The sequence below is a fragment of the Podarcis pityusensis genome, assembly GCF_964106645.2.
Source record: "Podarcis pityusensis genome assembly, chromosome: 1".
In the NCBI taxonomy this organism is placed as follows: domain Eukaryota; kingdom Metazoa; phylum Chordata; class Lepidosauria; order Squamata; family Lacertidae; genus Podarcis; species Podarcis pityusensis.
Window position 1 is genome coordinate 52,579,524 of NC_138028.1, and position 27,356 is coordinate 52,606,879.

The following is a 27,356-nucleotide window of genomic DNA, read 5'->3' on the forward strand; positions in this document are numbered from 1 at the left end:
TCAGGAACCATCATGCAAATGCATAGCCAATGGACAAATTTCCAAAATATGTAGCAGATCATAATAATGCAACATTCTACGGTGTTATGAGAGAAGTGTGTAGATTCGTCTACATGAACAAATGCTGAGAAACTACTACATGTTCTTCCTCTGGCACCTAAAGTCATTTTCTGCCAACTTACAAAACACCTAGGAAGGAATAGTTGTCCACCTAAAACCTACAATCTAAAACCTGATTTTAATAGAAAGCTTCCTGTTCACTCCAAGCAAAAAGGCACTTTAGAGTGTAACTTCCCATTTACATTCCCTGGGATGACTGATACTGGGGAAAATTGATAACCTACCCTGGGGTAGGGGTGGAAATCTTTGCATATGCATTACTTCAATGTACATGGAACCATTTAAAACAGCTACGGATGCAAGGAAATATTTGCCAGATTTATACCTAACAGCCATTTTCCAAAGTGTCAAAGAATGTAATAAATTCTTACTTACAACCGTGTAAGATAAACTAGTGCTGTATTCCCATATTACAGATGGCAGGGGAGATGGTAAGCTTGCCTAAGGCCAGCTAATGAACAGGCAATTGAATTGACATTTGAACAAAGGACTCCCAAGTTCTAACTAATAATTCTGATTCTTAACCACCACAGCACAGCAGCTTTCTGAGAGCAGCATGATAGCAGCAGCAGCAGATGATGTGGGGCTTTTAAAACATTGTTTTATTTAAAAAGCAATTCTTTAAGACCTAAAGTGTTGTGAAATATTCCAAATGTGCAAGACCAGAAAAGTCTAGAAAGCCTGCAAATTGGAATGTAACACAATTTGATTCCATCACACTGGTGCTATGTGATCTGCACTGGTTGCCAATTAGTTTCCTGGCTCAAGTCAAGGCGCTGGTGTTAACCTTTAAAACAACTTACTGGCTTGGCACCAGGGTACCCTAATGACTTTCTTTTTCTGTATGTTCCTCTCTGCATGCTCCATCCATTATCTGAGGCCCTGCTGGGACTAGGGCTTTTTCTGTTATGGTGCCCACCCTATCAAATACCTTGTTAAGTGAAGTGAGTCAGGTGGTTCATAAAGATGTGGCTCTTTAAAAGGGTCTTTGGATGACTATTATTTTTGCTAGCTTAGTTTTGCATTTATTTTTATTGCTGTTTGGTACCATTCTATGTTCTTAGTTCTATTTTGATTTTGTGAGTGGGCTTAATTTGGGGAGTGTTCTCCTGTATATTGTTTTGCTTCCAATTTGTTAGCCATTCTTACTTTCTATAGAAAATTAGGTGGGATAGAACGGTACTCTAAAGCACACATTTGCAGCTAGGGAAACTCTTTTTCATGTGCTCATTCTATGTGAAATGAGAACCTCTACAGCAAGAATAATTGATAAGACACCCAAATAAGGTTCAAATCTTTACAATTCTTGTTATTTTTTAAAAAAACAAAGCTTGTCCCTTCCATGTGGTTTTGTAGTGTTCCTCATCTTCAGCATTATGTCTTTTTAGTTAAGAGGTTGTTATTTAAAGCTACTTTTTGCTTTTGTTTTGTTGGAAGATTTGGAAAGATGGGAGATCAATTTATAAACAGAACAAAAAACAAGTGTCCATTGGGCTTGGTAAAGAATGCCCAAAGCTGGAAAAGTGGCTCTTGGGCACTCCAGCTCTTTGTAACTCCAAAATTTTGCATGCTGTGATAGAAAAATACATCTGATCCTGCTAAAAGCAAATACACAAATTGTCTAAGGGGTTGGAGAGAATTTTTCACAGGCTGAGTGATAAATCCTTTCCTTTCACTCTCGTTATTTTTCCTAATCCAAAGAATTTGGAGCTGCTGTATATCAGCACCACAGCTCTTCCCAGTGTGACCATGGTAACTGATCTGCTTTAGTTATGCTTCTTGACGAAGCCTTTGATAGGCAGAAGTGCTCACTGCATGGGAAGAAGCACAGTGGTGGGTAGGTGGAGGAAGCCGCAGGTAAACAGTTACAGCTCCACAGAGTATTCTGTTTGATGCACAGTATCTAGCTAGTTTGAAAATTAGGCTTGACCCTTGTGTGTTTGTGTGCATGCATTGGGGGTTGGGGGGGTAAGAAACAGAGCAGGGAGAGACCAGGGATTTTGGAAACAGACAGGTGAACACAGCATCACAGCTGCTCACAAACACAAACACCCTTTTCCCATTCCAGAAAAAATATGTCTTTGCTGGGAAGAAAGTGGCAGGGAGCCACGAACTGTGTTGGACTCTGCATGCTGTATGGAAAAGACAGTGATACTTTTTTGATACACTAGAGAATTTTCTTACTGCACGCATTACGGAAATCCACCTCGAGTGCATGTGGAAAAACAACAAAGGGTTTTTTTTTATGGAAAGCAAACTATTCCAACAAGATTTCTCCTTGTGTGTGAAGGCTTCAGGGACAAGGAAGAGGAATGGAGACAGATGCTGCTGTATGTCTCCACTCTCACAAGCCTCAAGAGCATCCTTTGTGACTCCCAGTAGAATGGGTCATCATTATAGACTTGGAGGAACAGAAGCTTTAATAAAGTGTTGAGAGAATGAAGCTGGAAGTATTTTCAAGAACCATGGGGAGAGGGGGAAAGTGGGAGAACGCTGACGTTTAGGAATGCACTGTTAAAGCCAACAGACTGAAGAAGCACCCACTACGACACTGTGAAGAGACATTCCTCATTTCCAGTGTTCAGGATGGAGAGCCTCTTACAAGATCATGCATTCTGCAACATGTTTTGATTCATCAAAAACAAAAAACCCATTGTAGCTTTTTAATTAATATGTACATATGTTTAGATTTAATTAAACTAATAATTAATTGATTAATTCTTTAATAAGGCAACCCCATCAAAATTGCTTTACCTCAGATGATACTGGATTATATTTCCCATCATCCCCAACTATTGGCCATGCTGACTGGGGCTGATGGGAACTGTGGTTCAACAACATCTGGGGAACCAAGGTTGGGTAAAGGCTGTTTTGAATAATGTATACAGAAACTGCAGTGAATGTGGTTGTGCAAGCAATAGCTGTTAAGCAATTTTGCCACCTAGAATCCCACAAGCAGGGCATGAAACCAATAGTCTTCTCCTGCTGTTGTTTCACAGCACAATCTAGTATTCAGAGGCATGCCGGTAGCCATTCATAACATCTTCCATGAATTTGTTAAATCCTCTCTAAAGCCATCCAAGTTTGTAATTTCTGTTGATGCCAATAAAATCTTTGTTGTTGTTGTTGTTGTTGTTGTTGTTATTTTAACCTAAAGTCAATTTGAAATCAACCATAATCTTTATAGAACAACCTAATATGAAATGTTGGGGAGATGGAGAGCTTAGTTTGAAGCAGAACATCGTTACAGTAGGCATGAAGGAAAGCTGGTGGAAAGAAGAGAACCAAAGGGATATGGCTCTTTCTGACTGTATCTGATAGAGTGGGTTTTAGACCAATGCTTATGCCACAATAAGTAGAATTTAAGTTGGCACAAAACTCTTTTGTTGTTTTTGCTGCAGCAGATTAAATATTTCCCAGAGGTGGAACTGTGTTACTCAGACTTGTGAGGACCACTGAGATTCACTAAACCAGGAAGTTGCCTAAGGCATCCAAACTGTTTGCTGACAGAGCTATGACAGGTGGATGTTTTCCAGTTTGCCTAAAGCATCAGGCCCCCAAGAGCTGGTGCTGCTTTTTGGCTCTCATTAAGCTGCCACAGGAGGGTCTCAGATCCACCTGGCTTTACACAGGGAACAGTTCTGCCAAGTAAGATAGCAGCCAAACCTTACACTGCTATGAAATAAAAGGTAAAAATGGTCTACTGTATTTCCCCCTCATTAAACAACGATGGTATTTTGCGAAGGTTCAGTAAGCAACAGCGACACAAAGGTCCTATAGATTTACCAAAGCAGACATAGGAAGTCCTCTCCATGACAAGATGCCAAAATAATGTATACATGTTTCAAGGGATAAGTATTGAGGTTTTCATATTTGTGCAAACCGACAATGTGCATTGTGTACTCCTTTCTCTCTCCTTTTTTTTTTTAAGAATAATTTTTTTTTATTAACCGACCAATCACATCAAATCAAACCAAATTACATAAATTCCAAATTACAGAGCCGAATTTTAATTTTTTGTTGGGGGTACCCATATTTCAAGTTCCGAAGGGATCCAATCAACTTCTTGCTTCTTACTGCTGTTTTAATGTCCACAAATCTAACCTTATGATGTTCACAGTACTATCCAGTCCTTTCTTATTATTTTTCCACATCTCTTGTTGTTATTTTCATATATTTTTCCTTTCTCTTTGTGACCTCTGATAGTCTCCGCAAGCTGGTTAGAACAGTTTGTAATCCTGCGTGGATATTATTTTTTTTATCCAGTAGCCATATCCAGACGTTTTCCATATAACATCACTTCCATACATCAAAACAGTCTTAGCGTCATTAATCTTCACCAATCTGCCTCCTTTCTCAAAACCTCTGAGGAGATTCACTAGGAATGCAGTCTGAAAACAAATCCGTTCTTCCTCCCGGCTGTAAATCCTTTGGCAAGATGGCGACTCTGAATTAATTGCTGCGCCATTCCCAAAAGCTCTTATTGCTTCTCGGTCTCCATAAAGCATACTTTTGGTTAAAGTTTATCTCCACACAGACCTTAATCATCCTGCTTGGGTCAGTTCAACCGGCGGTTCTAATGAGGAGGGGTTCTTGTAAATCACATAGAAGGAAAGTAAAAAAGGTTTTCCCCCCCTTTCAGCCTTGTTGTCAACATACCCAGCCTTTGGTGTATCTTCATCGTAAAATATTCCTGTTTCTCCAACTCGTCGTCTTCTTTCGCAGAGGTCACTTAAATTAGCAGACTTCACTCCCCTTCTTCACTTGAAATATGTGCATTTGCTTCTTTTGTAATTAATTATTCCAAATTGCTGCAGCTAGTGCGCGATCAGAGACAGCGTCCAGGAGAGCCGATGTCCACACGGGGGCATTCTGCCTAGGGCCCTCACCCCCTTCTTTCGAATTAGGGGGTGATTTATGGGCACAGCAGGCAAGGGTAGTGTTCCCCATTTCCTTGGGGCAACAAGGGAGGCTGCCTACTCCCATAACAGCCTCTTAATTACCCCGTGTGGGTCGGAGAGATGGTATTGTCGGCCATCTTCCAATGCGCCCCCTAGTGGTCCCCCACCCTTTCTCTCTCCTTTACCCACACCCAGGCCCCTCTTAACTTTTCAAATCAGTTATTAAATCTCTGAGTTAATTGCTATAAAGCTATGTCATCAATATGCTTTACATAGATTGATTCGAGCTAATTAGGGAGAGCATAAATGGTAAAATTGGTATTTATAGTTCAGGTCCAGCTAGTCTAGTTGCTGGACCTGAACTATGGTAATGTTTCTCACCACATGACCAGGCTCATGTGATCTCTACACCACCACTCCTTTGCCTAGGCAAAGCAAAACAGTTCTTTGCTTTAGCCCCCCCCCCCAAAAAAAAACACCCCTGAGGATCTATTATGTTTTCTGTACCTGTAGCTGGACACTAATGAAAGTTGTTTTTTTCAGTAGAAAATAACTGAAGACTATGGCTTGATGCAACAATGGTCATTTGAATTAGTCTGATTTTACACCAATTGAAGTGGGATCAAAGCATGCTTTCTTGTCCCTCCCAAAGTCAGGCAGTTAATTAGGTCTTCAGGGAGACAGATGGAGGCAATTCACACATATTTTATTTGCAGAAGCATCCTGCAAACATAATCCCCAGATGTAATCAGTTTCAACCCACTTGCACCCTACCCTATTCCCATGATTCTAACTAGGCCTCTGTGGTTGTGCTTATGACATGTCATGAATGCAATACTCCAAATATTTTCTCCACTGCAGTTTAAACTTTTTGGAGAAATTGGATATTGATGGGCCAGATACTGCCTTGAGCTCACACTGCACTAGGTGTAAGAGAAAGGGTCCCAGAAAACAGTTTTGATCTCTGCGTCCACACTACCCAGAGCTGCTGCTGAATATAAAGACCAATTTAGATATTGTTCACCCCAACTTCATACAAGAATGTTATGACTTCTATTCTGCAGAAATATACAGCAGGGGGGAAATGAAGAGGCTCCCTCTTTCAACACAGGAGCGTGGCATTCCTATGAAGACTATGCAAATGCAGCAGAAGGTACGATGGAAAACATTTTCCTTCTTTATCATTATATCTGTTAGGTTAAAGTGGGCCTTAGGAGACTAACATGATAAAAAAAAAGTCTGATCATTTGATTCAGCAGGAAATTATATTTCATCTACTTCACAGCAATGGTCTATGGTACAACATTAGGAAGGTATTGCTTCACGATTAAAGTCAAGTTTGTAAAAGCCAGATAGATGTGTGTTAGAATCATGAGACCTTCCCCATTTCTCAGGCTGCTAATTCGGATGGCCCTTTGAGACAAGCATTCTTGTTTGAACAAAATTAACAAATTCCACATTGGGGGGGGGGGAGAAACCGGACTTTCTAACCCACCGCTGGATAACATGTTGATGACAGCAAAATGCTTGGAAAGCAACACATCTGTACACTGTTTTCCTTATAATGCTCCTGTAGGAATTATGGCTTTTGTGGGGATACTTGCTTAACGGGAAACAGTTCACTTACTGTTAGGGGAGGAAATAAGAAAATACTCTTTGACAATTCAAAACTCTCACCTATTCAGCTCTTGGAATGTTTCTTTTGACCTTTAATGTTTTATACGTCCCATGTATATTTTATTGGCCAAGCTTGTCCTATAAGGAAGAAATATTCAATTAATGCACAAGTCAATAAAACACAATCACATTAAATAAACCATTTATTAAAACACACCACCCTGATGAATACACTTAGTCTAATTGCATGCTTAATTTGGTGTACATTAGCACTAATGAAAAGCTTTTAGCACCCACTGAAGCATCCTATTCCTCATAACCCGGCTCATCAACCTTTGGGTTGGTTCACGTTCCTTCTGACATACATCCCAAGCCACATTTTGACATTTTGCAAGAACCTACCCATTTACTCGGAAATTGAGAGAGACATAAATAGCTTTACAAATACAAGTTGTAGTCTACCAGGAATTTGTGTTATGCACACACTATTAAAATGCTTGAGAACTTCATGTATCTGAAATGGGCTGTGCCAATAAACTGTAAAACATGCTAAATATTAGAAACTCTACATAAGTAGCAAACACTATAAAACAAGCGCAATTCACCAGAAAGGAATGGAAGCTATACAAGAATAGAGAAGCATATAATCATGCATGTTTTATAATAATTACATTTTTACCTTCGTTTGTCTCATCTAACCGACTATACTTACTGTAGTTTTCAACTAAATTTGCAAAACGTAAATTACTTAGGCATTGCTTGGAGTGGTTCCATTAATGACATAATCATAAAACTAATCATATACCAATTATTATTAATTTACCTTTTTACTATGTGATTGTTCTAAATCTGCACTGCTTGACTGCAAACAATCTATTAAGACAATTTGTGATCCTATCTCATTATGTCTGAAAACGTCCACGTTTTTCTGTCCTAGATGCTTTATAAGCTTAAAACTATCTGGAAACCATGATTGGGTCCTATATCAGCATCTGAAAGGTTGATCTGTGGGATGGGGTACAGGGAGGGGTAACAGAGACTGAATATTTGATGTTTGGATAAAAAGCAATCACAGTTCCTATTGTGTTCACACTCCCTCCTTTCAAGAACACTGGCTGTGTTGGCTTGTTTTAGGTTGAATTAATTTCTTAAAATGCATTTTTGATCCTTCATGAACAACAATTGATGTCAAAAGTCACTTCTCTGCCCGTTTTCTTCTTTTCTATAAAGCCCATACCTATCTATAGCACAAAAATGTCGCTTCCCTCAATCCAGAATCATTCATGCTCAATCCTCAACATGCTGCTTTCAATATAGACGGGTTTTAAATCCTGCTCCCCACAAAGGTGGGTGTAGTTAAACTCTCCCCTTGATTAGGTTTGCACACCTTTTCCTCCTTGCACATGCCCCCAGCAAACGAAGAAGTGTGATTGTGATCTCGGTATATGCCCACCAACATTATTTGTGTGGATACAACCTGGCCACCTCCCTCATTGCCAGAACCACCTACATCTGTTTTCCTCCAATTTCAAATGGACATAGTATGGTGTACAGTGGTACCTCTGGATGCGAACAGGATCCGTTCCAGAGCCCCATTCACATCCTGAGTAGAGCGTAACCCGCGACTGCGGGTCGCAATTCGCCGCTACTGCGCATGCTCATGATGTCATTTTGAGCGTCTGTGCATGTGGTGAAACCCGGAAGTAACACGCTCCGTTACTTCCAGGTCACCACAGAGCGTAACCTGAAAATGCTCAACCTGAAGCCCATTTATCCCGAGGTATGACTGTACTGTATTGCAGAATGAATCTTCAATGAGCTTTCCTTTATGAAAGTTTCTCAAGAATCACTTTTCAGAGGCAAAAAAATACAACAGGTGTAGAAAAAGTAGTACTCAAGTCTCCATGGATTCCAGAATAAAATATTCTGCATACACAGACCCAGTGTTAAGAAAAGTGGCAACAAAACAGCCAACGTGAAGTATATTGTAAAATGCTTCTCTAAAAAGACACTAACTTTAACAACAACCCTAGAAGGAGAATATTTCCTATTTAAGGGGTAAATGCAGACTGCGCAAGCTATTTATGATATAGCATTGAAGGAAGTCATGCAGATAAAATAGAAAACCAAACTGTCCTGACTCTGGTATTCTGCAACTCCCATCAGTTGTAGTAGGGCTTGTTGAGGATTGCTAGGGCTTGTTAATGGCTTCAAGTTACAAGAAAGCAGATTCCAACTGAACAACAAGAGCTTTCTGATGGTAAGAGCTGTTCGACAGTGGAACACTCCCACAAGAGGCCGTCTGTCATGGATGCTTTAGTTGAGATTACTGCAGGGGGTTGGACTAGATGACCCTTGGGATCCCTTCCAATTCTATGATTCTAAGGAGATATTCTCAGTGAAGGAGTGATCCACCTCACTAATCTCCTTTTGTTTACATAACTCAAGACTTTAAGTTTCATTGTTTAACTGGCTGAATCAAGTTTCATTTACAAGCACATCACAAGCACAGAAAAAGGTGCTGTTTAAAAAATAGGTTAATTTTTTCCTACAGAGATGTAACTGCTTCACATAAACCTCCTATTAGGGATATAAAGAGACTGATAGGATTCTTGTTCCTGCTGTGTGTGTGAGAGAAAGTGCCTATAATTATATCGCTACCAGTACTCAGAGGTGCATGTGGGAGTGAAAAAATGTTTTCTCTTAGCTCACAATATTTTGAAGGATTTACTGCACTTCTGAGAGGAAGAAACTTCAGTGGTGCACCAAGCAGCAGGTGCTGTGTCAGCTGAGGAGATGACAGGAATCATCTGATGATGGTGCACAAGATCAATTACTCTCTCTCTTAGGATCAAGCTGAGGAGAAACTTTTGCCAAAAGGATTGACTTCTTTTTAAACGAAGAACTATGATTTAGTCATTAAGGGGAACAAGAAAACCAACCAAACTACTTTTCCTAATTGTCAGCTCTGTTGCTTTCCTTAATTACAATCTCAAGTGGAAACTCAAGATGTTGCAGGAGATGCCAAGGTGATCAGGCCTCCCTCACAACTACTAACCCCAGCGACATTCCCTCTCTTGGCTCTGAACCAGCATTTGACCTCCTCTTACTTATTCAGATTCTCTCTCAAGCTGTCTTTAAACCTAAATCCCCCAAACTACTTTTGTAATTACAGAAACAGCTATTTGGTAACAACAACAACAATAAATATTTGACCTGCAATCCAAACAACAGATGCTGACTGGTGAGGCTTTGTAGAGCAGCAAGGTCACCTCCCTATTCGCAGCCCTGGAGCTGGCAAAGCCTGGAGCTGGCAAAGAATCTGTGCGTTATTCCATTGGCGGTGGTTGGCAGAAGGCTGACTTGACCAGTGGATACCTGCGCAATCCAACCTCACGCCTCCCAGTCTGGTGCAGGGGAGGGGTGTTGGTTTGATGGGTTCACTGGGTTGCAAAACCTATTTATCATGAATGCCTTTGGAAGGGTCCAAAGACAATCTTCAGCCTCCCTTGTTCACTCTTTTTAAAAATGTTGTCAGTATGTCTGACAATATAGCTACCTGCAATTTGGATCATAGCCAACTGATACCAACCAATTTAAATTGCATTTTTTTAAAAAGTGTGCATTTGAATTAACAAACACAAGTGTGAAGGAACTGAGGCTTTTGCCTGTTTCTGTGTGACGACTCTTTGGCTCTAGGTATTGGCCTTGTCTTTGAAAATGTGTCTTTCTGATGTAAAGTCTTATCAAAAGTCTTGTCCTTGCTAAGCAAGGATGTAGACAAAGTTTCATTTAATCTCTTTCAGGGGTGAAGTTGCTAAACAGGGTGAATCAAAGATCAGGGTGATGATTCTTTTTTACATTCCAAACAGCTGCCTTCTGTTCCTAGCTTGTTTCCAGTGCCTGCACTGATGGTTTCCTGCTCTCACACAAATTATCTTTTACAAATAATTTAAAATCTTAGCTTCTAGAGCAGTGGTGTGCATACAGCTCTCCACTTCCTTGCCACCAAGTAGGCCAGGTTGTGACTGTCTTTCAGAAAAAGAATCTCCCCTCCCCAATGTAATTTAAAAGGCAGATTTGTTTTGAAGGAGGAGAGGAAGAGCTGGGGTGATTTGAGAAATTATACTTTGTGGGCAAGGACAGTTTCCCCTGAACCTGCAACGTACTATGTCCCTGAATGGTTCTAGGTGTTTTCAAAGGTTTTCCAATCCAGTGGAATGGACAGGGGAGTTATTTTTTGGCAATTCTCTCTGCTCCAGGCATTGCTTCCTATGCTGTTCTGAAGCATAAAATAAGAAGAATCTACTGGATTAGGCCAATGGTCTGTGTAGTCCACCATCCGATTGTCACAGTAGCCAAACATATGTCTGTGGGAAGCCTGAGCGCAACGGCCTTCTGCCCATGTGCGATTCCTAGCAACTGGTATTAAGAAGCGCACTGAGCCAACTGATACAACCCAGAGCTCTGAGAAGGTTGCCAGTTCTACATGTTATGTAGCTTTTTAATTGTAGTTTTTGTACACACATAAAGTAATTGAGCAGGAATTTTGTAGTGACTACACTACAAAATTGCTGTGACAAGACTATATCACTGTGTGTAAATTCAATTAGATTCCAAAGTGAACTGTGTAACTGCAGTTGGTCCCCAAAGAACACTGGAGAAGGGACTGCATAAGGTCAGGGATCTATATACTAAATTACAGCCAATTCAACTTCTCTTTAGTTGCATTAAAATGCTAATGCTCCTGCAACAGAGGGCCCATTTGCCAGGAACAACTTATTTGGCTTGTAATGTAGAAGCCAAGGGAACTTATTGCATTGCCTGATTGCATTTAACTGCTCAGCATAGCTTTCTTTGCAAGGTCCCTAGGAGCACATTGAAACCTTAAAATACTAACCCCACCAGCTCCTTGTTAATATTAAACAACCCACCAGCTTTGCACATGGTTCTAAGCAAAATTAGCTCTCTTCAGTTCTTCCCTCCTGGATGTGCCCAGCATATTTTAACTTCAGAAGGTTCTTGTTTTGCTTCTCTCATTAGAAAAGGCAGAGTCCCAAAGGGAAGATTGCAGCACTCAAGGGCTTTTTGGTGGCTTTTTACACCCCTCCCCCAGCCCTCACACTGCCTTCCCAAAGCTGGGTAAGTAAGGCATTGAGCTTTGAGAAGGAGGCGTGAGGGCTCTGACAAGGTCCTAGAGTCCTCTCACCTCTTTCCCAAAGCCTAGTTAGTGGGTTTCATGTCAAAGCACACTTGGTATGAAAAGTCCAACTAAGTCCTACTCAGACACATTGAAACTATGTTGGGCATGTTAATTGATTTCAACAGGTCACCTCTGAGTAGGACTAATGTTGGATGCAACTTCTGATGTCTGTTCAAAGCAGGCAACAGTCTTCCCCAACTTTCAACTGGTCAGTTACTGCAGTAACCTTGGATTCCACAAAGCACTTGTTTCAATATTTTAATGAGCTATCTGATATGTTACAGAACATACGGACTCTGAAGAAGAGAAGAAATTGTTTTAAAGTGAAAAAACAAGCTGCAGAGCCACAAATTTATCTGCCTGAAATGCCCATTATTTATTTGTTTGTTTACCGTAATTTATGAATCGCTTCCTATGAAACCTCTCAAAGTGATTTCACTAGACAATAACAAACCATATACAAAAGAGTTTCATATATAAAAAGGTTATATATGAAAACAATTGCATCTATGCAAATAATTCTGATTAAATTATAATGGGTTACCCGTTACAACGCACCCTTAAAAAACACCCAAGTCTTCCATTTAGCTTTCATGCTCTTATTCAGAACATTACCATCACGTTATCGCTTATAAAACATGGAACACAAAAAGGCATTAGCTGTTCCTCATATGGTTTATGAGATGGAATACCAGAGTCTGGAGACAAACATTGGGACAGCAGTGGCCTTCATGTCCCAGTCCCACTTCTTGACTTCCCAGAACATCTAGAGGCCCACTACTGGAAACAAGTCATTGGGCTTGGAATGCTGGACTGATGTGGCAGGGTCTTCTTATGTTTATATAAACTGATATAGCATTAGAGTCCAACATTTTTGTCATTTTATTAAAAAAAACCAAAAACCTCTGGGGAAACGGGGGACACTATTATCCTCCCCACAACCAGAAAAAATACAAGGCATCACTGTGTCTCTACAGTTAGCATGAGACTATTAGCGTTTATACAACTAGAACAAATCAATACAAAGTTATCCTCATATGTTTAGCTGCCTTGGCAACAACATCAGCACTCCACAGGGAAATTTTGTACGCTAACTAGTAACTGATGAGTTCTGCTCTTAATATGCTGAACATTCCTTGGAGTCATTTGTGAGGCTGTGAGTTGGAATTGCAAAAAGCAGTTTTTGCAACCCAGAAGAATTGCCAAACAAAATGTGGGAAAGCCAAAGACTCTCAAAAGTTTTTTTCCCCCTTCCGTCTTTGGAATGTGCTCCGAGTGTCCCTCTCCAATAGGAAGATGTTAATTTCTTTATGTATAGAATTATTATTAATAGCAGCTCAGTTTTCCAAACTCAAATTAATTCCAAAGATGAAAAGTGATACTCTTGCCAAGCTAACCAAACATTCTTGGCTTTGATTTTGTTGTCACTCAGAGGCCAGGGATCTGTTATGTATCTATATGGAAGACACTTTATGCTGACTAGAAATATCACATTACTATACAACTTCAAACAGTTCCTAATGTATTCCTGGAAATGCCAGAATGCTATTTCATTAATGAGAATCAGGGCCTGAATCCTAATTCTGAATTTTTGGAGGCCTGAAGTCAAAACTGATAATTAAAGATTACTCTAAAAACCCATGTATTGCTTATTGGAAAGTACTTCATAACAGCATTCCCCAGTTCATTTTCTGATGTCAGGATTTTTTAAAGTTACCCTTTCCAACGAAGTTTTTCCATTAACATCAACATAGCTGCAGAAGAATGGGGTGGGGGTAGGGAGGGATTTCTTGGACCCAGCCAATTCTTATGACTATATTAATAATAAATATAATGAAAGAGGAAATGCAAGATTCTAACTGCACAAAGACTTTTTGGACTGGAGTAGGACACAACCTGGGCCACCAACAAAAGCACTGAATGCACTGCATATAAAAATCAATAAATGTTTTCTGAAATTGGCATCACTATGGTGGATGCCAAGTAAATTAGTAATGACGGGACACTTAAAAATTAAGCGGATTTATATGCATTTGCAATTATTATCCAAAAAGCAGTAGAGATTGCCAAGAAAGATGGAGACAGTACTTTAGTATTGGGTTTGTTAATGGGTGAGCTAATACACTTTTAAGCCTTTAAAACAAACAAAACTAATATTCTCCGTGCATCAAGTATTTATAAAAGGATTCTCTGTCTTTTCATTCTAGGCAGCTAATGAAGAAGGGGGCTAGAATGGCCAGGACTGTGTGTTAAGGCCTGCAGCTTATCCCAAATAATTTCAGTAGCTATAACACGTCATCTTAACATAATAATTTTCTATTATTTATTAAATTTATATACCACCCTTCATTCAAAGATCATATGGCAGTTTACAACATAAAAATACAAAATGCATAACATAACAACAAGAAAACAGTAACACCCCCCCGACACATTTAAAAGGCCATAGATCGTTTAACAGCCAATGACATAGGCTGAAGATTTTATTGATAGTTCCAAGCATTGCTGTTTCTTTTGTCCCTTTCCTAATAAACTCCCTTTTCTTGGTTAAGACCTGAAGTTTTTCCTCTGCCTTTCCTTCCTTCAAAGGTTATTGTGGCACTCAAATACCGAGACCATGGATGAGGAACCTGTGACTCTCCAGATGTTGTTAGACTCCAATTCCCATCAACCCCAGCCAGCATGGAAAATGGTTAGGGATTATAAAGAAGGCTAATCACCGAAGAATTGATGCTTTTGAATTATGGTGCTGGAGGAGACTCTTGAGAGTCCCATGGACTGCAAGAAGAACAAACCTATCCATTCTTAAGGAAATCAGCCCTGAGTGCTCACTGGAAGGACAGATTGTGAAGCTGAGGCTCCAATACTTTGGCCACCTCATGAGAAGAGAAGTCTCCCTGGAAAAGACCCTGATGTTGGGAAAGATGGAGGGCACAAGGAGAAGGGGACGACAGAGGACAAGATGGTTGGATAGTGTTCTCGAAGCCACCAGCATGAGTTTGACCAAACTGCAGGAGGCAGTGGAAGAAAGGAGTACTTACTTGGCGTGCTCTGGTCCATGGGATCACGAAGAGTCGGACACGACTAAACAACTAAACAACAAAGTGCAGCAACAACTGGAGGACCACAGCTTCTGCTGATCTAGACCACTGCTTCTAAGTGATACACACTAGCTCCTGTTAATTTGGCTGAGGTACTAGTTTTCTAAACCAGCTCTTCTGGACTGATAGTAGTCCACCCTCCAGTGAGAATAGAGCTGGGGACAGCAGAGGGAAGTGGCTCCCATAATACCAGAATAATTTTTCAAACATCAGTTGTTCCTAAAGGAGCAGAAATTGGGATGTGGAATCGGGTTCGGACACAAATGTACCTGAGTAGGCATGTTAATACTCTCTCAGAGGCAAGGTTAACTGAAATGCAACACAGCAACTATGAGGAGGATATAACAAGCCTGGCACAGACAGAATTTCAGTTGTAATAAATATTATTAGCTGTAATATTGCAAATTTACTGCAATGGTTATTTAGAAACAGTCCCACCACTAACTGCACAGTAATAAACAGTATAACAGTATAACAACTATGTATTTATTTTAGCATCTAATGGATGCTAAAATCAGCGTCCAGCATGTATACATATTGCAGCTTACAGACAGAAGGTAAGTAAGTTATCATCAAAGGAATAAAACGGGGTGGCTCATTAAGCTGATTTTGCAACTGCCTTGACTGAATTTATGAAGTGGAGTGTGCAATCTAAAATTAGATGAGAGAGTATATAGCACTGGGGAAAGAAGGAATAGATACAGTTTGTGCTTCAAGGCTGATATCCTGCACTTAATTACACAGACATAAGTCCCAAGGAACTGAAGAGAACTTAATGCATACATGTCTACGGAGCTTACGTTTGGAAATGATTCAAAGTACACACTCAAATAAATTACTCATTGCCAAATGCTTGAGAAAGGATTCATAACAAGATGGTTTTTAATTTTTACTATGAATATAAAAAGGGTGATAGATTTACAAATAACCCTTTGAATCATGAGGGACTGGTCACAAACAATACAGAAAGTGATCAATAGTATCTGAACAAAATGGGAGACACAATTATGGTTGTTTACATCCAAGCATGGAAGAATCAATGTCAATGTAAATAGGCCTCTTAACCTTCTCCACAATGAAAAAGGAGGTGACTGAGGTCTTAAAAAGTCAACTGAAATTGATTCTAGTCAGCTGGTATGAATTAGAAGGGTATAACTTCCAGCAGCAGCAGCAGCAGGATTTACTGCAGATATTCCCAGCTCTAGCCAATGTGGGAAATACCCTGATAACCATGACTGAAGTTCAGAGCTATTTTAGAAATTTTCAGTAAAAAAGAAAATGGAAGTTAATAGACAAGTCCCGTTTATCTAGATGTCATCACTGTGTAGGAGTTCTTGCATACTCCCATTACCCCAACTTGATTTCTGAAAGGAAATTTTTTTTTCCAGCTACCTATTTAGATAACAGAAGGGGGGGGGGAGCAAACTCAGCATATATGCTCTTTGTGCATCTCCACCCCCATCATTCAGCCTGGACACTGAGGTCCAGCGCCAAGGGTCTTCTGGCAGCATAGCTGTCAACGTTTCCTTTTTTTAAAGGGAAATTCCCTTATTCCGAATAGGATTCCTCCCAAGAAAAGGGAAAAGTTGACAGCTATGTCTGGCGGTTCCCTCACTGTGAGAAGTAGGGTTACAGGGAACCAGGCAGAGGGCCTTCTTGGTAGTGGCACCCACCCTGTGGAACGCCCTCCCATCAAGGAAATAAACAACTATCTGACTTTTAGAAGACATCTGAAGGCAGCCCTGTTTAGGGAAGTTTTTAATGTTTGATGTTTTATCATGTTTTTAAAATTCTGTTGGGAGCTGCCCAGAGTGGCTGGGGAAACCCAGCCAGATGGGCGGGGTATAAATAATAAATTATTATTATTATTATTATTATTATTATTATTATTATTTATTATTATTATTACTTGATGCTTTTAGAACATGCCATTTTCTGCATACACACACCCTGCTTTTCCTAATTTTGAATCTCAGTTCTTTACATTTTCCATGTGGTTTTGTTCCAGGTACTTCCACATCAACTGCAGCAGTAAAATAAGTACGAATGTTCTTTAAAAGTATTTTTTTTTTTTAATGGTCCTGAAATTAAAAGAGAGAGAGCTTATTTTGGAACGTATCCTAGTTTCTTCTGTTATTTTCACAGACACCTAATGATCAGTCTAACAGCGTCTCTCACTGAAGTTGTAATAAGCTTACAAATGAAGTTGTTCAGTGCATATTAAAAGGCAAGGGATGTTCCTATTGATTATAGCATTTGCGGGAAAATCTGTGATCATTGTTTAGTTGCTTGCACAATGGCAATTCGGATGTGCTGCTGGGAGCCCATTCAGCTGACAGGGGCTGTGGATTTTGGAGGCATCTTAGAATACCATGGTAACAAATTCGTCTCCACTTTTTGGAGCACAAAATCAACGGGGACTCTTGTTACCATCAAGCCCAGTTGAGCATAGTTCTGTGCTTCTAGGAATTAGGCAATGAAAGAGGTCTAATTAAGTTGTTCCCACAAGAGTCTTGACCACATTTATGAAGTGGAATGACAAAGCTCTAGAATAGACCTCCATAAATCCAGTGGTGAATGTCAAAATGAACATAGGGCTCCCTTTGTTATTATCCCTCTGCAAAGCTTAGTCCTCAGGGCTCAAAGAGCCATCTGCTCTATTTGGTCTTCGTAATGTATTTTCAGCAACAGAGTGGCACTACTTAAAGAGAACAAACCGTATATACCTTCAAATGCTCAGACATATTTTCTAGGATTCGGTTTCATACTTTCAAGATTTCTGGAGGCCTTGTAAGGAGATCACTGCTATAACCCAACTTGCTAGGTGTATCTCTTTTTTAAAAATGAGTGGTGATAGTTTCAACTCTCATGAAGAGGATTCTCAGCCCATTTATTAGAACAGTATTTTTCTTTTCCACAAAATCCCCCCCCCAAAAAAAAATCCATCATGGAACTCCACAGAAATAGCCAAAACCCTGAAACAGTCACCATAAGATATAAAAGCCATTAAAAATAACAAAAGTAAGGAATTTATTTAGCACTCAGAGACTGCTTAACTACATTTTCTGACTCTCCAAGGCAGATCTGAGGTTCTGGGAGCAGTACAGTTAACTCTGAACCAGCTCTGTTTCACGTCACACAAAGCCCAAATTGCTCTTTAAAAAATCCACATCAGTTTTCAGTTCAGGCTTTGTCTGAAGCAGATGCCCACTTCTTACATATTGGAGCCAAATAAATGAGTAAATAAGAATAGTTCTCATTGGTTTTCACTAAATGTAACAATTAAGATCTGAATTAGAAGGGAAATCTGCATTGCTGATTAACTTCTGAAGACAGTCCTGCTTTCATAATCTGAAATATATAAATATATATTGAGAGAGGGAGAAGGAGAGGGGGAGAGAGAGAGAATTCTTATTCATAAGAAAAAAATAGGGAAAAAAATGCTTTTTTTGGTTAGGCTAAGTGGCAGGTCCATAGTTCTTGAAGAGAACAACTGCAAACTCCATTTTTTAAAAGAACAACGATGCCACAGTCTTTTAAAAATGTCAATATATATTTAACCCTGAGTAGTTTTAGAGCCCTTGTGCGTCTACTGACTTCTTAGAAATTTTAATATTGCTTGCTGATGGAAGAGTGCTGGCATTGGTCTGGGTTTCTTTTCATTTCTGAATGTGTTTTATGGATTTTCATAAAGTCATACAAAATGGACAACAAAGACATGTAAATGAACACGTAACCCTCTCCCCTGGCATTAGTTTCCCTTTGCTCCACACTGTCACATGACTGCCATGTAACTTATGTAATGAAATGCAATAGGTCAGTGTCATCTTGCATCCACGAGACAATACTCCCTCTAGAATCATTGGCAGAAGCCAGCTTCCTTTAGACCTAAATTTTGTTGATGGAGCAGTTCACTCTTGAAAAATCTCTGGCAAGACTGGGGGACAATTAGTGTCAGCGAAATGAAAACATTCTTTGCTCAGCAACAATTAAAGTTCACTTGGCTGCTTGCATGTGCCTTTTGGCTTGGGACAAAAGTCTATCCTGATAGGATATTTCTTTATTTGAGCTTAAAAATGAACTCTTTAATTCGCCAATATGGTTAATTGTTTGAATGCACCTTAACTCTTCTTTACTCAGAGGGGCACAGTCAGCCCTGCAAAACGAAGAAAGAACAATCTGTTTCCCTGCCATCATCTTGTTTGATTCCGTTCCTGTAAGGATAGTGATCCAATCCTTACAAGTCTTCCCATAGAGACATGTTCCTTTAGAACAGCTCTGGTGCGGGTCTGTGTCTGTGTACACATCACCATTTACTCTGGCTCCACTGCAGCTGTTTGAAGTTGAGCACACAGGACATTCACCAGAATACATATGTATCCTGTATCCTGTGTGATGTGTTCCCCCTCTAACTGGCTTCCATCTGATGTGAAAACGTAAGCTGCAGTTATGCATACAGTTCAGACAGCCGTTGCACCTGCGCAGATAACAGCTTCCATGAATAGGCAAGAGGATATTTTTGCATGTACAGGGAAACAAAGCAGGTACTGCACATCAGACAAAGACACCAAAGCCCCCTCTCTAGTGTGTACAGCAAGTGAAAGTGAAAGTGGGGAGGGCAACCTTACTTTGCGTGTGGAGACCCCACAACCACCCCCTCATTGGAAATAACTCACACAAGGACACAGATATTAGGTTTATGTTTTTGGACAAATTTTGGCCACACCTTTATTGAAATTACAGAATGTGAGCGGTATTGGCTTAGGCATTGATTGGACCTGACTGTATCTGACTCCTGTCCAGTAAGGGTAAGCCACTGGTAGGGGGAGCCCTGTCGATGCGAACCAACTTAAGCTCCCCCTGGTGTTCCCGTCGGGGTCATGTCAAGGCCCTAGCCCCCCAGCTGGGCTTCAGACTAGATCAACACCCCCGAATTCCTTTAACGGAATACCCTTAAGCATGGAGGGGCAGGCTATGGCCACACCTCCCCTCCCCCACACAAGGTCAAACAATGCCTAACTGCAACCCTAACAAAGTTGTGACGATTGATACGAGGTAGGTGAAAACCAAGTGGCCAGTGCCAATTTGCCAAGTGGAAAAATTCATACCAGGCCCCTCGGACAACCAAGGTGACCAACCTTGTCCTCTGGCTCGCTCCTCAGTTTAAAAGGCCCCGGCCATGCCCCCCCCCAGCCAGCGGATTGGCTGGCCAGGCTCTGACGTGGCCAGGATCCCCCAGGCAACGGGGGACAAAGTCCCCTGCCCCCGGTGGGAGTGGGTGGCCACGTGGTCCACCGCAACTCCTCCCCACTAGGAAGTGGAGTGGATTTGTTCTAAGCCACTAACGTGCACATGGCCTATCACAGCAGTGTCAGAACAATCATGGCATTTAGTTGAGAAAGTTATCTGTTATGTACTATTTGTTTCTTGACAGAATCTTGTTTGAACTTGCGACATATAAGCATGCAGAGTTGTTTGTAAAAACAGATTTCTCGTCTCTTCTCACTGAAGCCCCTGAACCTCCCAAAAAACCTCTTTCAGGCTTTACCCCTCTTCAGTGGGGGCTACAGTGGGGAGGGACTGTCTGAGGTTGGGCAGAGGAATCTTTCTCCACTTGGAGCTCAGCTGGTACAAGATCTCTCTGCCGAGAGAGATCTTGGTTCATCTCCCCTCTCCCACTACAACTCTATATGACAAAGCCTTACTGTTCAGAGAGGATACCCTCTGGAAAAATTGGAGGAGTATTGGAGCTGTACAGGAAAAGGGGAGAGAAATAACTATTCTCCAGTTCTGAAGCTTTTGGAATGACCATCAGACCAGTTGTCATTTGTTTAATCTAGTATCATTTATTGACTCTACACCTGTTTATGTCAAGGAAGAATTTCTTCTTCAATCACAACAAAGATATTGTTGCATTTCCCCTTCAAAAGGAAAATGACTGACAAGGAAGAAGAAGAGGAGTTTAGTTTAATTTTGTGGGCAACTCTGTTCAAGTAGGAAACAACTTTACCAGGGCTCTCCTTTTTTACATCCAACCGCATTGCTTTTGGAACTAAGCAGCAGCTGTGAACTTATCAAAAAACAAAACAAAAGCCTCCACTGTTTTTCATTCATTGTAACTAACCTCTGCACCTATCATCTTGAAATGCAGCAGGTTACTTGGAGACATCTCTATGATAGATACAATTTTCATACAAATTCTCCCCAAAACACAGTGTGGCTGGGAATAAGCAAATGCAATTTCCCATCCTCAAAAACTTTATAAAGAGTTATTTGCACACACACTGATCTGAAATTTGCAAGGCTTCATTCCAAGTATGCATTAAAATTTCATCAAATTCTATCAAAGTGGTTTTATATATTTTTAAAATAATTGCACAGCTCTTTCATTGATTCCCCCATGTAAATCAATCCAAAGATATACAACGCCTCAGATTTTCTGAAGCAAGCTTCTGGTTTGGATTAAAAAAAAAAGTCATGTCCAAAGTGCTTTGAGTCAAATTGGCCCACTACACAAACATACACATATGTATGTGTGTCCTATATGTGTCATGTCATATAGCAACATCTTTATTACACATTTTGACGTCACCACAGCCTTAGAAACAGTGGTAACAAAAGGAGTTGCTAGTATAAATGGCAAAACATAAGAAATCACAGGAATGAAAGGCTGTGCACTGTGGATTTTTCACAACCATAGATTACTATAATTTTTCAAAATTCCTAATGTACACAATTTATAACCAATCACCCATTTTAGCTGAGCTGTATTGTAAAATTGGGGCACATGTCACCTGCAGGCTGCACTTTGACCATTTCAGCTTCTAAGTGCTTTTATTCACTGCAGCTGAACATGTGTAGGTGACAAAGTCAATTTTCCCTCTGTCAGTTTGATGAGCCCCAAGTGCACTGAAGAATGAAGAGATGCAATGTTTCTAAGGGGAGCAATGTTTCCTTTTCAGTATGTTTCTAAGGGGAGCATCGCAGCTGGCGAAAGTGGAGCGTGCTCTTCACTGATGCTTTGCTTAGTTACAAAAGCTTGGTCATGAGGGTGTTTTTTCCCTCAACTCCAAGTTTGGGATCTCAAATGATAAAAACTCTCTTGACTTACTTGCTGATTCAGGCCATCCCTTTTGCTTCCTACTTTTAGCAGTGCAGTCATTAATTCTACGTTGCAAAACTATATTCTGTGCACTGCATCAATTCATGGGGCCTCTTTGGGGAATTCAAACAGCAACATGAAAAGACCCTTCATGTTTTGTTCTGGGAGGAAACCATCATCTCTGCTTTAAAGCCCATATCACAATTTATAAGGTACGGTTGAGCCCACAAAGCTATGTTTCTTTAAAAATCTGATTACTTTGTTATTGTTTACTGACATTTTAAAAACACAGAGGCTGCAAATATTAATATGGCAGAGGTACCATATTTAGTAGACATGCTTTAGTCCCACTGAAATAAATGGGGCTTAAGTAAGTCTGGATCCAACCCTTGCAGTGCTATAGTTTATGGACATTAATTGTATCAACTAATACCTCAGTGAAGCCCATACCAACTCAACCACCATCATATTTAAAATAGGGTTCGCTACTGAACTTACCATCTATGTTTGTTGGCTCCATGTCCAATTTAAAATGCTTGGCAATTGGGTTCTTAAATTGCCCAGAGGTCCACCCTGGTTCAGACACTGTTCTCAACAATGTTGAGAGTAGTTGGAGCAGGTAGTTCTACTACCTGCTAGTAGGGCTAAATGTCTCTCCAAGGTCCCATCCAACACACTTTCCCTGATCAGGTGAGTAATGTTTGGAAAGAGCTATAGAGGACATTACTGTGTTTTTAAAATGGTAGGTTGTACCCACTGCTAGTCCTACTCAGACTAGATCCATTGAAATTAATAGACGTGGCTAATGTAGGTCCATTGGTTTCCATGGGTCTACACTAAGTAGAAGTTAGACAGCAATGAAACAATCTTCTTGTCACTCAACTGAGAAGGAAGATATGCAAGATCTTCACTTGTAAAGCACTTTTTAAAATTAAAAGTTAAACTCTTCAAAACGCTTTGCATGTTTTATATGTACAGTACTTTAACCTGGAGGAATTCTCATAGCTTGAAGAATGAAAAGACTTAGGTTTATTAAACCAGACTGGCATAATTCTGAAGATTGATCACTTTGGAACCTAAGACAGTTTCCTGTTTGAAATATTTTAAAGCCTAGCTGTGGCGTTTCTCCCCCAGAGTAAGGACATTTGCCTGGGGCAAGGAAGGCTTAACCTCAGAGGAGCTGACAATATCTGCCCTAGAGGGCATTTCACATTCCCAGTACCATAACAAGAATACATTTAAAACTTACAGTTTACAAATTTTTTTCTGAGTTGGAAACCAGAAGCACTAGATTGAGAGATGATTCTCGTGAACTTTTTTTTTTTAATGTGTCAAAGCCACATAACAGTTTTCATGTGCATGGATATGTATTTTAATAGATCCAAATAGCATTGGGACTGTGGTTGAGCACAGCCTGGGTAATATTATGATCATTCATTAACTTGCTTCTATGGGCATTTCCACACTTTTTGCTACAAACCCAATGGCACTCCCATGTTACTTCTGTTTGCTGAATCAAACAAGTAATCTATAGATGGCCATCCCCTCATCCTTTAATACTCATGCACAGATATCCTGGGACAAAATTACCAGATGCAAATGGCAGAAATGAATTTTTAGCATTTGCCAATTCTGATTTCTATAAATCCATTTCAATTTTTCATTATAATTATAATTATAATCTATGCCTTTGGTCTTTTTATGCACCACTCAGCAATGGTTGCTTTGGTCATGGGCTACTACAGTTCTGCTCCAAAACGTTACTGGGGCTCTTTTGGTTTCCTTTTATATGTGTCCCCAGTGATGTATTAAAATAAGTGGCAATGATGGCAGAAAACTGAGGGTTTTTAAATAAAACTGAGTCCTATGAAGGATTCGAAAGGCTTTTGGGGGCTGCTCAGGAGTTTAAGAGGGAATTTTCCACCTCCCAGTTGAATGACAGTAAACATAACTTGCCAGTGTAATGCAAACTGGTGGTGCTCTTGCACTGATCACTCAGAGATCAAGACAGCACGTATTACAGCCTGATATTGCTTGGTTTGTGCCTCCTTTCAGAAACACAGCTTTCTCCCAATATGAAAGCTTAAGTGCATTAAATAAATTAAATAAATCAGGTTAGTTCTTTCCCCTCAATTAGTTCATGCACAATGGAAAGACACACAAACATAACATTGGACCACACATCATTTTGCCTCTCAGATCAAAAGCAAAGACAAAAGAATTGCTCTCATTGTGCAGGGACAACACACCAGCCACCTCAGTTCCGCACAAGCTAACACAACAGATTTAGATAAACACTGCTTTTCTTTTCTTTTCTTTTCTTTTCTTTTCTTTTCTTTTCTTTTCTTTTCTTTTCAGTTAATCAAGTGTTTTTTAAAATTTCAAAAGGGTTTCAAGAAGAGCAAATTAATCATGTTACAAACACAAAAAACACTTTGCTCTTTCAGTAAAAGGATTGGAACAATAACTTTTTCAGCATAGAGAATGTGTAAGAAAGTTGAACCCACAGCTCACAAGGTACACCAGCTCTTTTCAATGAATTAAACTGACAACTGAAGTAGGCCTTGCACTGTGTATAAAGTCAAACAAACCAAGCAAGAAAATTACCAAATCACTGGATTCTTAATCATAGGCACTATCAGACTAACCAACTGATGCCAGTGGTCTACAGGGAGAATCAGCAGGTGGACAGTGCCCAAGTCATTAATTCAGCAGTCTTGAACTGCAAATAGATTATGAGAAGGACTAATGCATTTGAAACGCTGGTCTATAGTTACTTCTGTATCTACAAGTACCAGCTAAAATATTTATCTAGTTCAGTTTTCAGTTAGCCTGGAAATACACATAGCAATATAGGTAGCAGGAAAGGGGAAAGCAAAAACCCTACCTAATCTTGCGGTACCATGCCTTGCAGATGTCAAGGAAATAAATAAATATTTGACATTTAGAAGACATCTAAAGGCAGGGAAGTATAGGGGCATCTAAAGTATAGGGAAGTTTTAAATGTTTGCTGTTTTACTGTGTTTGATGTTTTGATTTGTTGCAAGCTGCCCAGAGTAGTTGGGGCAACCCTATCAGCTGGGTGGTGTCTAAATGGATTATTTTTATTATTATTTAATAGAAGAATAATGATAGAAATATTTGTTCCTGCATAATACAGGGCAAAATTGCAATGACAAGTGACAATAGTGTTAAGCTGCATATGCATATGCATTCTTCAAAAACTTGTGCAGGAATTGTTATACGTCTGAAATAAACTGACTCAAAGTGTTGTTCATAGTAAGAATATTACTATAAAATTATGTGCTAATAGTAGCTAGATTAAACCGACACCATGTACATTTTGCAGGCACTGTGGATTTTAATTGGAAAATTTGCACCAGGCGTCCTATTGGGAAGACCCAGTTTTCCGAGTGCATGTTCTGGAAGTTGGGCAATAGAGGCAGTACAGGATTCCTTTTGGTGTACCGACCTCCCCGCTGCACCAAGGATTCCCTGCCCGAGCTGCTTCAGGTCGTGGCGGATGTTCTCCTGGAGACACCTAGCTTGGTCGCCCTAGGGGATTTTAACATCCATGCCGACACGACCTTACAAGGGGCCGCTCGGGACTTCGTGGAAAGCATGGCCTCCATGGGGCTATCCCTGAATAAGTCTGGCCCAACCCATAGCCGCGGACATGCCTTGGACCTGGTGTTTACCTCCATGGATGTTGGTGATCTGACACTAAGTAAAAGCGAAACAAAAGAAATGCCATGGTCAGATCACTTCCTGGTGCAACCCATCCCCTCTGCAGGGAGGTGGGACCAATTCGGATGGTCCGCCCCCGCCACTTAATGGATCCAAATGGTTTCCAGAGAGTGGTAGGGGATGCTTTATCCCATGTTGATGGCTTTTCAGCTGATTCCCTGGTGGCCCGCTGGAATGTGGAGTTAACCAGGGATATTGACTGTTTGGTTCCGAAGCGCCCTCTCCGAAGTTCTTCCTAATGTTTAGGTGGAATCTTCTTTCTTGTAGTTTGGATCCATTGCTCCGTGTCCGCTTCTCTGGAGCAGCAGAAAACAACCTTTCTCCCTCCTCTATGTGACATCCTTTTATATATTTGAACATGGCTATCATATCACCCCTTAACCTCCTCTTCTCCAGGCTAAACATGCCCAGCTCCCTTAGCCGTTCCTCATAAGGCATCGTTTCCAGGCCTTTGACCATTTTGGTTGCCCTCCTCTGGACATGTTCCAGTTTGTCAGTGTCCTTCTTGAACTGTGGTGCCCAGAACTGGACACAGTACTCCAGGTGAGGTCTGACCAGAGCAGAATACAGTGGCACTATTACTTCCCTTGATCTAGATGCTATACTCCTATTGATGCATACCCATAAAAGCCTTTTTTGTTGCTTTTAACCTCTCTAGCAAGCCTGAGTTCATTCTGTGCTTTAGCTTTTCTGACTTTGTGTCTACACGTGCTGGCTATTTGTTTGAATTCCTCTTTGGTGGTTTCCCCCCTTTTCCATTTTTTGTACACATCCTTTTTTAATCTTAACTCAGTTAAAAGTTCTTTAGATAGCCACCCTGGCTTCTTTAGGCACCTTCCATGTTTCCGTCTCATTGGTATTGCCTGACGTTGTGCTTTTACTATCTCCCTCTTAACAAACTCCCAGCCATCATGAACTCCCTTTCCTTTTAGTATTACTGTCCATGGGATCTCACCCAGCACTTCCCTAAGTTTTATGAAGTCGGCTTTCTTAAAGTCAAGAAATTGAGTCCTAGTATGCTTGGCTGCTCCTTTCCGCTGTATAGTAAACTTCAGAAGAGCATGATCACTTGCGCCTAATGATCCTTCCACTTCTACCCCACTAACCAGGTCATCAACATTGGTTAGGACCAGATCTAAAATGGCTGTTCCTCTTGTTGCTTCTCCCACTTTCTGGACAATGAAGTTGTCTGCAAGGCCAGTGAGGAATCTGTTTGACCTTATGCTCTTGGCTGAGTTTGACATCCAACAAATATCTGGGTAATTGAAGTCCCCCATTACTACTATCTCCCTTCCTTTTGCATGCTTGGCCATCTGTTCCAGGAAGGCATCATCTATGTCCTCCGTTTGGCTTGGGGATCTATAGTAAACTCCCACAATGAGGTCACTGTTATTCTTCTCTCCCTTAATTTTGACCCAAATGCTCTCACTTTGGCTTTGAGGTTCTAAATCTTGGATCTCTTCACAGGTATACACATCCCTGACATATAACGCCACTCCTCCTCCTTTCTTGTCTGGTCTGTTTCTCTGAAATAGATTGTATCCCTCCATTATTACATTCCAATC

General features: G+C 40.5%; 1 protein-coding gene and 1 long non-coding RNA gene across 5 annotated transcripts in view; one reads left to right on the plus strand and one right to left on the minus strand.

Moving 5' to 3' along the window:
* The window catches only part of LOC308475470, a 597,484-nt gene that overhangs the window by 166,653 nt on the left and 403,475 nt on the right, over positions 1-27,356 (plus strand). The window lies entirely within an intron of this gene.
* The window catches only part of TSPAN18 (tetraspanin 18), a 160,258-nt gene that overhangs the window by 22,669 nt on the left and 110,233 nt on the right, over positions 1-27,356 (minus strand). For all 4 annotated transcript variants that reach the window (XM_081002259.1, XM_081002257.1, XM_081002258.1 and 1 more), the window contains one exon: positions 6,699-6,776. The gene's annotated coding sequence lies outside the window, so the exon portion shown is untranslated. The remainder of the gene's footprint in view (positions 1-6,698; positions 6,777-27,356) is intronic.